The sequence below is a fragment of the Stenella coeruleoalba genome (assembly GCF_951394435.1).
Source record: "Stenella coeruleoalba genome assembly, chromosome: 1".
NCBI classification, from domain to species: domain Eukaryota; kingdom Metazoa; phylum Chordata; class Mammalia; order Artiodactyla; family Delphinidae; genus Stenella; species Stenella coeruleoalba.
In genome coordinates, this window is record NC_137169.1 from 146,156,843 (window position 1) to 146,169,410 (window position 12,568).

The window sequence follows — 12,568 nt, forward strand, 5'->3', positions numbered from 1 at the left end:
TTATCTCCAGAAGGCTTACTTGAAACAAATGGAAAACATCAACAATAAAAGAAAAATAAACATTTATATATGAAGAGCTTGAGTAAAACAAGTGTTCAATGAGCATCTGAATAGGCACCTAAGCTTGACGCTTCTAAGACAATGAGACATTCTCTTTGGGGTACTTATTCATGAAGTGGAGAGGGAGAACTTAAATGAAAAATCAGAATTCAAAAACTCACCTAAATAGAACACTGGAAATGAAAAACAGGAGAGAGAGAGCATGAGAACCTTTTTACTAGACTGATGTATGCTAATGCATTTATCAAATTTGCCCACTTTAAGTTGCCATTCTTATTTAATGGCCTGGCATTTCCAGCACTGGTGAAAACAAACATTTGCTAAACTTCCATATATAATTAATCTACTTCTCTGAATTTTTGATGTAACACAGGTAATTATAATAACTTTTCATTTGGGGTAAAAACAAAACAAAACAAAAAAAAACCTGCGTTCAAAGCAACATGGTTCTGTCATGAGAAACTAATGACCATTCATTCCCACATCATATAAAATGCAGACCCATTTTTAGCATCTCATAAAGAAGGCCACTAAATAATGGGACATTTTAATGTCGCTGGATATAAAAATTATGTGTCATAAAATGAGATAAATAAAATACTAGACCTAATATACAATGCCTATGGTTACAATAGAACAATCTTGAAATCTAATCCAGTAAACAAGAGAATAAAGAAACAGTAGTTATCTTCCACTCTTGGAGAGAAATATATGAGTAATGATATGCTGCACATATTTGTGAATTCTCGTGTGCCAGCAAAGGCCCCTAACAGATAGTTTGAAAGTGTTTTGTAGACCACTAGTATAAAAAACAGTTAATAAATAAATGCTTCTATGTGCTAAAGCAAACTCTTGTAATCTATATGAGTTAAAAGCACAAAGTATCTATTTTATACTAGTGGAGAAGATTTCACAAAGAGAAGGATAAGGTTCACTAGAATATAATACAGTACTTTTATATCCCAAGTGCAGAAAAACAAATAATTTGATCTGAACTTACCTACTAATTTTTCTCCTCATCTCTTTACACGTTTTTACATTAATCATTTAATTTGTCCTCTAAAGACAAATTAGATGACAACTGCAGTGATATTTCATTAGATTTCCTAAAAGAGTCTGCTATTTTAAGAGCCACATAGAGGAAATATAAAAATATATTAATCCCATGTAATCAGTAACAGCAAAAAAATAAAATAAAATAAAGTTTTTAAAATTAAAAATGCACTTAAATGTTTGCATAAATGAAAATATGTAATGTGTCTAGGAGACAGACTGGAATTCTTTCCTTCTTTCGGATATTAACATAATGATATAAAAATAGACTGTCCTATTAAGCCATACCCTAAGGTTTAGTACTTTACTCGTCTCTTCTGGCAGAGGAGGGGGACATACAAGGTGGGAGGGTAAGTGTGAGAAAATAAAAACTATTTGCGGTAGTATTTTCCAAAGTTATATTTATCCAAAAATATTAAATGTGAGCATTCAGCATGGGCAACTCACAAGACCACCATGGTTTAACTAGTTTTAAAAACAATGTTTGTGTATTTAAGTTAAAACTTCATGCTACTCGAATAATTAAGCAGTGAATGTCAGTAGGTAGATTTGTTTGGCATCAGTCTCAAAGAATTCGATCCTGCTAATTCACATCTACATCAAGCACTGTAGCTCAACAATAATATTAATAGATTAAACTCACCAATTAAAATCTCGACATAAGTTTTAACTCAAATACATAAATTCAAGAGAAAGATGTTAAAATTTCAACTCAATCCTTCTGATTTTATTTAAAGGTTTTTTTTTTAAATTAAACTGTCCAAAGTTTGCTACAACTTACAAAAAAATCTGAATGTGAGAAAGGTTTCTTTTAGCAATTTATAAAAACTATTTTGGATTGTTTTTTTAATTTAAAAGTTTACTCAGCAAGCTTGTTTTAAAAGGAGGTTTTAAAAATGTGGGCAATATTTTCTGGCTGATATTATTAATTATAAAAACAGTTTACTACAAGGAAGATCCTTTTAAAATGGGAGGAATCCAAGAACAACTGAACAACTCTTAAAATTCTTTTCTACATGGTTCTTGGTGATAGTGGGTTATCTGTCTCCCCAAACACCTTCGTTATTAACTGGGGGGCAGAAGAGAGGACGCCTTCCCCCTGGCATTTTCTCACATCCATATCTAACCTGGTTATTTCGTTGTTTCTTCTGCATCAATATTGTCAACTAACAATAACAAGCACATTGAAATTCATGTGCATCTAAGAAATAATATAAATATACTGTGAGCATTAAATAAAAGAGTCTTAGGTAAATTATGAACTTCAGGTACTCAATTATATTCTTCATTCTTGTCAAACATTTTACTGGGTTATACAATTGTTAAATTATACCAAAGGCACCACACACAACATGAAGCAGCAATTAAGATTAGGCAAGGCTGTCAGCTGCCACTGTATTTTCTGGAATATAACTATTAGTTACTTCACATAGGTCATATGCCTACATGAGTATTTGTGTTCTCATAGAATGCAAAAAAGGTACTTTCCTAACCAGTGGGTAAGTAACAGTATTTTATGAGCATCACAGGGTGGTTAACGGCTCTTTTGGGGGAAAAAAGGAGAAGTGACAAGTGAACCTGCTTTGTTCCTACTATTGTATCATAAAGAACAGTAGCTACATGAGGCTTAGTTTTCTCTGTTCTATTACCACAGCCAAAGACAATGGTTGGTCTTAATTTGTCCTGGCTAGAATTCATATAGCAAAGTATGTAAATCACATGTTTCTAATAAAGAAAATGTGTCCATGTCACTGATATGGTATCTTATAAATGATGGAAATCAGAATAGAATGTCTCTCTAAACCAGGAATGAATGGCATTTCAGTCTTGACTTCAATACTGAGTTTTGGGTAAAGCATATTTCACTTATTGTCACATTTTAATTTTCACAGACCTAGTTTCACACTTAGCCACAGACTATTTAAAACACAGGACTAAAAGACAAATAGGTGTTATTATACACAATACAATCAAGTTTAAACTTAGCAATGTGGTAATTATATTGTTTGTACACAGTTAAATCAATTAAACATACTACTGGGGGAAACTGCTTTTTAACACATTATTTTACAACTTAAAAAATTCACCTTTATGAAGGCCAAATCAATCTTTTCTCTGCAGTTGGGTAAACTCTATTATTCTGCATGTGAACTACACATATTAAGTAGCGAAGTATAGAACATCAAGTAGGTTTTCAAAAAGAGCTAAAAAGAGTCCTAATAACACAAACACAAACAATCACTCATGGCTAGTTCAAAAGACCGCCTGGAAGAACCCCCAGGAGGAGGCAGAAAAATCAGAACTAAAAGTTACTAATTAATCACTTAATCTGTAATGATTAATTAAGGAACCTGAGAAGGAGTGGAGAGTTTATAAGGAGCCGCACAACAGGCTCACTGCTGTAACTGTCACCTGGAGAGATCGTAAAATAAAACCTCAGGTGATTAAGAAATGCATTAGAATTTTCATTTTTGGAAATTTCTAACACATGCTTATTTGCCTAAACCAGCAAGTATATCAATCTTAAAGCAATTCTCTTTATAGGTCAAGAAACAGTATTAGTAATACTGAAGGATCATATCAAAAACTCTGATTCACATGGATAAAGTACATATACACAGCTGAATTGTTTATATGAAATTTTAGTAGTATATATCATTTTATCTCTCATAAAATAATCTGGCCAGCCAAGGTATACAGTAGTCAAAAACGTATATACGAGTTAAAAGAAAAAAAAAAAAGGCTCTAAGATTTAAAAGTCACTTTTTGAACTTGGGTTTTCAAATCAGAAAGTTTTAGGATCAAATGAGAATAAAAAGAATTCAGACGTGTGTGTGTGTGTGTCGTGTATATGTGTACATATATAGATACATCCTAGTGTAAGGAGAAGGATATGCATATAATGCATATACCTGATGAACTGTAATGTGGAATGGTTAAGTGACATAACCGGTTTGTCCATGCAAACAACACATATATGTGCACACGTGTGTATATGAGCGTGAGAGTGAAAGAAAACACTCTGTAAGCCTAAATTCACTCCTAAGCCACAGATATCTAACCTACTGAATAAAGGAGGCTGTCGATCAGAAACCAACCTATTAATAAGAGCTCACATCTGCCTTACAACATGTACACCTGAAAATTAATTCAAGTTAAGCAAAAGCTCCCTTCCAGTAAATCACATTTATATTCCCCAAATCATATTAAGATGAATATAACTTTTCCCCTTAAATTCTAATTTAAAAGACTGCTCTCAAAGAAAATAGTTAAAAACAAAAACGAACAAACAAAAACCCCTCTCATTCGTGTTGGAAGAAGTGAACAAGAAATTAGTTCTGAGATCCTAATTCTAACTAAATCCTTTCTAAGAAGCCAACTCAAAAGCTGACCAAACCACCTACATGAACCACAACAAATATCACAACATAAAACAGTAGCTTGCTGTGTATCCCAAATACCACAAACCAGACCATGGCCTAAGGAAACAAAAGTTATGGAAATGCGCAAGGAGTATGTACCACAGCTTGAAAAAGTAATGTAAACATAATGTTGCTTACCACAGAAAATACATCGCAAATTAGTGCTGTCCTGGGTAGCAGTAACTTTGCTCTGGGCTGCAACAGACACCTTGGTGTTAGAAGCTTCAAAGGACAACGGGGCCATCTGAAGAACTTCACATAAACTAAAAGGTGCTTTGAAAGGTTCAAAAGTATTACACATACGTCCTAGCTAGATCCTCATTCTGGAAACTCTGTAATTTAATAAAAACGTATCCTCTTTATAACATAAACTTGTTAAAATTTTTTATGTGTAATCTTATTTGTGGAAAAAACCCTATAATAAGCCACAGACCAAATGATGCACTTATAGCTTAATTATTTCCTGAGTTATACAATCAGAGAATGCAATCGATTTGCATTTTACAATTATCTTAAAAAGTAAGTGGACCTGAGATACAGGAAGTCAGATCTATGGCCATTAGTTAATTCCATGATAGCTACCCTCTTTTAGTATTGCTCATTTAAAAGAATTTGCAGCTGAAAAAAATTTAAGGGAAATGCTTAAGATTAGCTTAACGTGAGATGAACTCATCTCTACTAGTTGAAGACCAAAGCCATTTTACACAGCCTCCAGCAATTAAAGTGATATATATTCATTGATGTCAAATAAGAATATCTTCATTTTTCATCTTTGAAAAACAGCAAAACTATTCATTGTTTTATCAAGCCACACTTTATTTTCCTTTTTTCTTCAATATGTATATATGCATACGAATTTGACAAAATCTTGTTAAAAAATGCGTGGCCACCTCAAAAAGCCACTTAATATTTAGGTTGCCTATACTAAAATTTACCTTAAGTATTAATGAGGTAAATTCTCTTTAAGTGAAAAAATTCAATGAGAAGGAGATGATAATTTATGAAAAGGGGAAAGGCTTTTACAAAAGCAAGGTGACACTCAAAACTGGGGTGGGAAAAACAAAAATTTCTTTTAGTTTTACATTAGTGACGTTCAAAACTTTACATCAATACTTTTCTATAAATAAAATACTACAGAAATTCTTTTCAGCATAGGAAAGATTTTCTCTTTCCATTAGTATTAATCAAGAAACAATAAACAAGTTAAAAATATATTGACTTAAGAAAGACTACATAAAGGCAAACAAGACAGTAATTTAGATTTCCCTTAAAACTGTATTATTTAAATAATACAATTTATGCTAACTAAAAGTTTGCATAGAATCAAAACCAAACCAATTTATATTTAAAGAATGCACACCTGAAAATGGTAATAAATCTTAAATAAGAGAATTTTTTATTGTTTTTTAGAAATTAGATTTAATATAATCCAATTACGTTTAAGTCTTGTTTTAAAGATATTAAATACAGCAGATATTTTCAAACACAAAATAAGATTGTTGAATGTCACCTTTCCTAAGTACTTCCACCCACTTAATCAATTATTATTAAAGTCGCATGCACAATATTTACAGTAATGACATAAAAAAGACCACAGGCATACATATAAAATGTCTACTAGCCTAATCAGATCATGCCAAAGACGATAAACCATTTAGAAGATGTTCAATAATTATATTTTGTTTAAACTTTTTAAAAAATCTGTCTTACCGATGTTTGTAAATGACTACTTCTATAAAGCCCCTATTAAATAAACATGCCTAGTCTTCAGGTTTTACCCTTCAGTTCCTTTTATTCATATTTAAAGGAGGAAAAAAAATAAGGAAAATATTAAAAACTTACAGGAAAAACCTGAGAAATTATCTCATCTCTGACAGCAAAGAAACTGCCACATTCCATTACCGATCACTTTGGTAAAAAGTCATCTGACAATCGTCAGAATTGAGGTAAAACATTACTACCACGTAAGACCCCAAATCCCCAATTTTGCCAGTTTAAACTATTATGCAACATTCTTGCACTTGGTATCTTTAAACATATTCTTTCTACTGACTTTTACTTCATACCATCCCTAAAATACTTATCTAAATTCTGATAAGGTTGCTCGAGTTCTACTGCAGTTTGCATTTCCCGAAGATACTAAATTATTCATTCCATCATATGCATAAGGCTAACAGCACTTCCTGCTTAATACTGATGCTGTTAACTCTTTCTTCACTCAGTTGAGGGAGGAGGGTGGAATATGGGAAAAGAATGTTCAGTGTACAGATTGAGTAAATTCAGTTAAAAAAAAAAGACACGTCTCTTTAAATCAGTGTATTAAAATAGGCTTACGGCTGACAGAAATAAGGATGCACCCTAAAGGAAAACATGACCTAAAGAGGTTAACTAAAGCAGTTAAGATGCATCAAAAAGCAAAACTTAACATCTATATTAGACTTCTAGAAAAGAAAAAAGACCATCTCTATGAGCTACTCTGACCTTGAAATAGTCTTGTCATGGTTGTTCATTTATTGCTAATATAGTTTGTGAAACAGCTGTCCCTCAGGCTTTTCCCCATCTTTTAACATCCTTTAGCATTAGGTATTTTGTACAAGCAGGGAAATACACAAACCTTGGGTGAGATATTAGCAGGAGAAAATGGCAGGCTGTCATTTGATCAGTATTACTGCATTTTATTGCAATATATAATTACTATAGTAGACCCTTAGCATTCACATTTTTAACATTAGAGGTCTCCACGATCAGGAGTTAATCCCAAAGAAATTCGTAACGAGGAAACTACCCAGCTCAGCATTTTTTCTGAGGATTAAAAGAGATAATGTTTGCTTACAGCTGGTTTTAATTTGATTTGTTCTCTCTGGAAAGCTAGTCTGTTGAGTAAGCACAGCATAGCATGCAAATTAGCAGTGATCATACTTCTGACCATCATTAGGGCCCCAGGTATTATCCTCATGATTGCAAAGTTCTACTATAACCATTTTTGAGAGGGCATGAAAGCAAATGTGTTTGTGTTTGTTCTAAGGTATACAGAATAGAATGGAAGAAGACACTGCAGTGGTATGGTTGCCTGTGTTCAAAAATAGGTACCATGGGGTATAAACTGGTACAGCCACTATGGAAAACAGTACAGAGACTCCTCAAAAAATTAAAAAACAGAACTAACATATGATCCATCAATCCCACTTCTGGGTATATACCCAAAGAAATTGACAACAGGATATTGAAGAAATATCTGCATTCCCATGTTCAGTGCAGCATTATTCACAATAGTCAAGATATGAAACAACCTAAGTGCCCATCAACAGAAAAGAAGATGCAGTGTACACACACACACACACACACACACACACACACACACACACACTGCAATCTTATTCAGCCATAGGAAAAAGGAAATACTGTTAGCAGCAATATGGATGGACCTTGAGGGCATTATGCTAAATGAAATAAGCCAGACAGAAAAAACAAAGACTGCACGGAATCACCTGGATGTGGAACCTAAAAAAGCTAAACTCACAGAAAAGTGGTTGCCAGGGGTTGCGGGGTGAGGGAAATAGAGAGAGGCTGGTAAAAGGGTACACATTTTCAGTTACAAAATGAATAAAGACTGAAGATCTAATGTAAAACACGGTTGATAACATAGTTGATAACACTGTACTATATAACTGAAATATGCTAAGAGAATAGAACATAAATGTTCTCACCAAAACAAAACAACCAATCAACCAAACAAAAAAGATAAATATGTGATAGATGTGTTAATTGACCAGATAGAAGAAATCCTGTCACAATTTACATGTGTATCAAATCATCATCGAGTACACTTTAAACATCTTACCATTTTATTTGTCAATTATACCTCAATAAAACTGGGAGGAAAAAGGTACCATATTTGCAGGGCACTGTGCTAAAAGACATGGGAATTACAAATAGTAAATTTTATACAAAGTGAGGATAATTTTAAAGTGGCATTTAAAAACATTTTCAAAAGAATTTCAAATTTTGTTTTAAAATATATGCAGTTTTTAATAAAGGAAAATCGTTACATATCTCAAAAAATGAAGTATCATGCATCTATAGCCACATGTGAAAAAAATACCATCATATAGAACTGCTCTCTTTTTTTTTTCATTACTGAATCTTAAGCAAAACTATTTATATGACTAGGTTTCCCCGCCCCTCTTCATTTCTTTAGTTCTCCCCCAACTTAGGGTCTCAAATGCATTTTATTCCCTTCTAAGCAAGAATGAAAATGGCTGCTAACAGTTGATAAATTGCTGATAATTGATTAGGCTTGACTGGCAATAGCATCAGTCCAACATCTGTTTTGTAAGCCATTTATTTTTAGATGTGGAATGAGTGACTGTCTCCAGCTAGAGAAACTGAAGTTGAGGGGTTTATAATTTACCAATCCTGCCATATCCTAACACTTCTAAAGGTAAGAGTAATCCGTGTCCACATTCATTTCTCTGCTTCTTCCTCATGGGCATAGATCAAATTCCCTCACCATCCCCACCCCCTTCTATTTCGTTACTAAGGCACTATTAAGTACATATATGCTCAGAGAAAACACCACATTCAGGTAGAATGCACATTAACAAAGATGATTAGCTTATTACTAGAGTATCTGTTAACTCTCTAACCAGCGCTGTTATCTATTCAGTTATGCAAACCAGATATCTAGGGCCCTTCCATTACTACTATTTAACCTACTTCCAAGTCCTGTTAATGCAATCTCCTCATTGTTCTCCAAACTACCTCCACTGTCACTCTTCATGTTCCATGATCTCTTGGTTTTCAAAGTGGGATTCATATATCCCAGAATGCTAAACATACCCTAGGGTAGGTAGGAAAGAACATAGTAGTACTTCCATTTCTGTTAATTTTTTTCTCATCCTTTTTACAGTTCTATTTTTTCATGTTTTACAATGTATGCCATATGTCAACGCCAAACATATACATAAGCTATAAATGCATGTGCATTAGGAGATAAGCTCAAAAATTAAGGGACCACCAGCCTAGACTATTAAATAAACTGTCCATTCTGATGCTGTACCTCTCCCGTTCCCCACAGCAGCCGGTGATACTTTAATAACTAAACCAGATCAAATCATCTCCCTTAGTAAAATCTCTTCAATATCTTCCCACTGATCTTAAGATAAATACCAAACTCCAGTGCTTTCTCCCCATGATGTGGCTGTGGCCTAACTCATCCCATTCATACTTTGTTTCTCTCTACACTCCAGGTACATTGCTCTTCCAAATTTTCAAATGAGCTATATGCTCCTCCCGCTGCAGGGCTTTTTTTACACATGCCACATGCCTTCTGCCTGTGATATTCTTTTCTTGGTCACCTAGTATGCTTCCTTTTTGTACTAATTAGAACTTTCTGGCAGTCAACACTCAACTGGAGTTACTATTAGCCCCCAGACAACTAATATAATTATTTCTCCCTCCTTCACTCAGAATTCTTATTTCCTATTTCTAGTTTTTTAATTATATATGTTTTTCCCCAGTTATCCACTTCAAAAAATTTGAAAGGAGATAATAAGTATAAAATTGGGTAATACCAAATTTTCTAAGAAATATGAAGAATCTGTCTAAAGACTTAGGAGAAAAGTTTTCATACATTAAAATTAGGCAAAGTGGTACAAACTTATATTCAGACAAGAAGGAAAGTGGGAGACAGATAAAAGAGATGTGTGACATCCTACAAAATGAAAGTTTGGGGTGGGGGGGATGATAAAGGCACCCAATTCCATGGGCCAGGCTCATTTGGGGGTGGTGGGCAATCCAATGAGATGAGACCACCTCAGATCATTTTTAAGGAAACGCATGCAATTTTGCTTCCTCATCCACATGTAAAGAGCTGAAATTCTTTTAACCAAGAAAAAAGTGTTTTCATTCTAAAAGTATAATACAAAAATTTTCAAAGACCATGTCTGTTCTTTCCTCCTTTTGTAAGAGAAAAAGAATTAAGAGAACCAAAAAAGTACGCAGTTCTAAGGTAATGCTCTTGGATGTGGGAAAAAAGTGAAGGACAATGCTGGGCAAGAAAACTGAGCCTGGGGACCAAGAGAATAAACTTCAGAGATTTCACAAATGGCCAAGCATTCATCTCTATTTACATTCAATTTGGCAAAGAAAACTACTACACAATTCTACTTTCACAATTTACCAAGTCTTTAAATGTTGAGTTTTTTAAACTAAAGAATATGAGGAAGTCTTTCTGCTTTGGTTGTAACCTCCTTATTTAAAAAAAATATTAAGTATTAGTCATTACTTTCACTGTATACCATACTCCTACAACTTTAACACACAAACATCAATTGTGAAAATAAGAAGGTCAATTGTTAAAACTTAGAGAGTATGCCTAGATACGTGAATACATGCTTTCTTCTAATGACTTACTTTTCAAACTGCCATACACGATACCTGCTACAAAATACATGAAGCTCGAAAAAATTACGCTAAGAAGCCAGTCATCAAAGATCACATATTGTATGATTCCATTTATATGAAATGTACAGAACAGGCAAATACATCGACACAGAAAGCAGATTAGTGGCTGCCAGGAGCTGGGAGGTATGAAGGAATGGGAGTGGGGTAAGAGTAGGGGTGGTGATAGTGACTTAGGGGCACAGAGTTTCTTTCCCATGTGATGAAGATGTTCTTAAAACTGATTGTGGGGATAGCTGCCCAATTCTATGAATATACTAAGAACCACTGAATTGTATACTTTAAATGGGTAAACTGTATGGTACAGTAAAGCTATTAAGGAAAAGAAAAAGTGCCATGTCATGCTTGTATTCTTCATCTTGGAATTGTTTATAACATAAAGTTGAAAAATATCCCAGTGCCTATTACTTTTCTATTATGGAAAATATTAAAGGTGATTACTTCTGGATGGTGGGATTTTCTTTAAACATTTTTAAAAACATACATTTATTTATTTATTTATTTATTTATTTTTGGCCATGTTGGGTCTTTGTTGCTGCGCACGGGCTTTCTCTAGTTGTGGCGAGCAGGGGCTACCCTTCCTTGTGGTGTGCAGACTTCTCACTGCGGCGGTTTCTCTTGCTGCAGATCACGGGCTCTAGGCATGCGGGCTTCAGTAGTTGTGGCACGCAGACCCAGTAGTTGTGGTGCACAGGCTTAGTCGCTCCACAGCATGTGGGATCTTCCGGGACCAGGGCTTGAACCCATGTCCCCTGCAGCAGGTGGATTCCTAACCATTGCGTGGATGGTGGGACTTTAGATATTTTTACTTTCTTCATTATGATTTTCTGTACTGCTTAAACTTTTATGATAAGCACACAACTTTTTAATCGGAAAAAATTTTTTCGCTAGAAAAACAAAATGCTGTGCTGGAAAACCGAGTTCTACTGCCCAGAGCAGTTCTTGTCGGGTGGAGCTCCAACTGGCTCTAGGTTCTGACGAGAGAACTGGATGTACACAATTGAAGAAGTGACTCAATTAATAGTACCAGCATGACCCCAAGTGTCTGGAAGGACTGCAGAGCCAGCACCTGGGTGTCCCTTCCAAACACTAGAGCTGGTCTGGGAAGGTTCCTCTGCCATTGTGTTATTTTTCAGGAGGAATCAAAAATCAAAGCCATTTGTTAGGTCATGACTCTGAATACATATCCATTCAGGATGGTTCATTGAAAACCAGGCCTGTCCTAGTTAAACCCGGACAGCTGTCTACTTCTCCCTGGGAACCCTACTGCCCTCGTCCTTCTCATTTTCTCTGGACAATAATTCGTGATACTTCATCGACGAAACCAAGAAGCAACTTCTATCTAAAACAACCCCAGACAACCCTAACACTTAAATGACAAAGATGTCCACATTTACTTTTGGAAACTCAAAAATAAGTAAAATTTTATTAAAAGAATAGTTTTGATGAATATATAATAAATTAGATAAACTGGGTTTGTTTACCTCACATGGGGTTTATGAAATAGAATTAAATGTAAATAAAGTTATTGGTGTGGGCTGTCAACAAGTACATAAAAATAAACTTGTTCT

At 34.4% G+C, this 12,568-nt stretch overlaps 1 protein-coding gene across 5 annotated transcripts in view; it reads right to left on the reverse strand.

The window, feature by feature from the left end:
- ENAH (ENAH actin regulator) overlaps nucleotides 1-12,568 on the reverse strand; it is a 154,201-nt gene that overhangs the window by 39,804 nt on the left and 101,829 nt on the right. The gene's annotated exons all lie outside the window — the stretch shown is intronic.